Below are 1,502 nucleotides of genomic sequence, written 5' to 3' on the forward strand. Positions count from 1 at the left end.
AGTGGTAACACGCTGCTCCAGCAATATGAAATCCATGCGGAAGAGTCAGGGTTCAGTTCCCCAGTCAACCTGAACACATTGGGAGTTCACACCCATGATCCCAGCTGGCTGGGAAGCCTAGAGTTGGGGGGATTACAGCAGGAGACCTTGGAGAGGGGGCTTCTCTCTCTCAAGAAATTCAGAAAAAGAAAGAGAATTTGAATAGTCAGGTCATAGATAAATTAACCTTGTCACCTTAAAGTATAACATCAAAGATGTTTAATTGACAAAAATGCCCACTAAGGAGCTTCCCCGAACTAATGCGCATTTGGGCACAAACTCATCGATGACATGATCGAGGGAGAGGTATTCCTGCCATAGCGCATGTGAGAAAACTGCCCCACCTGTCACCCTGTTCTGTGGTCCCCCGAATGCCTGTCCACAACCCCAAAGCTAGCCCAGAAAAATCTAGTGTGTAGACTATACTGAAGCAAAGTCCCAGCAAAAACATGAATGTCTGTGGTGAATCCTTCTTCAGGGCTGGGACTTGCAAAAATGCCAAACCCACAGCATTAGACATATAAATACTTATTAGTGTCTGCAGCGCCATCCACGCCTACAGATCACAGAATCAAGTCAAGGAACATACTTCACGGTAAGGAGATGGGCCTCGGCCATTAACAAAGAGATGATGCCAGGTGAGTGTGTGTGTGCGCCCAAAATCCCAAAAGAGAGGGAGGAGAAGGGGTTGCTGTGTGGCCATCCCCCCCCAGGTGATTTCTCATTTTCCCTTCCTCTCTGGCAAATGGAAAAAATAAAGAAAGAAAAGAAAGAAATCCCTTTTTTTTGGGGGGGGGAGTAGAGAGGGGGCTGTGGTTTTACTTAGAAACAAACAAAACATGCACATGGGCTGTCTCCTCGTTCTCTTCGCTGCACAGCCTGGCGTCGGGATTGGTGACCCTGAAGGCTGCCGCTGGGCAGCACGTGTTGGCATTTCTTGTTGCTCCCAAAACTGAGGTTGGGCACCAAGATCTGGGCCTTGAATCTCCTCCACACCTGCTGTCAGAACCGCTGGGATTCCACTGGCCGTGCTGAATTTTGACATATGGTCTGACTGGTGCCAGATGAACTTCTTCGTCCTCTATTTGACAACCTTGGGCTTCACGAGGGGTCTTAGGGCAGCCATGATGCCGGGTAGGAGAGGGCCACCACCTCCACAGGCAGCTCTGAGGGAGAGCGAAAAGAAAAATCTTACAGAACGCTGCCACGTCTCAGAATCCTGCAGCCGCAGAAAGGGCAGAAGGGTTTAATGAGCTAAGGCTAGTCGTAAAAGAAACAGAAAACGCGAGTGTTCTGATGGAACCGAGTGTTCTGGCCAGAGCCGAGTCCACAGCCAAGACATTGGACGTTAAGGAAATGGGAGAGTGAGCACAAGTAGAGAGCCCGTGACCTCCTTCAGAACAGAAAAGCCTTCACAGTGACGACCGTCTATGGCTTTACTAATAACCATCTTTTATTCCCCC

The sequence above is a fragment of the Tupaia chinensis genome, unplaced genomic scaffold (genome assembly GCF_000334495.1).
Source record: "Tupaia chinensis unplaced genomic scaffold, TupChi_1.0 Scaffold000146_1, whole genome shotgun sequence".
Classification (NCBI taxonomy): Eukaryota; Metazoa; Chordata; class Mammalia; order Scandentia; family Tupaiidae; genus Tupaia; species Tupaia belangeri.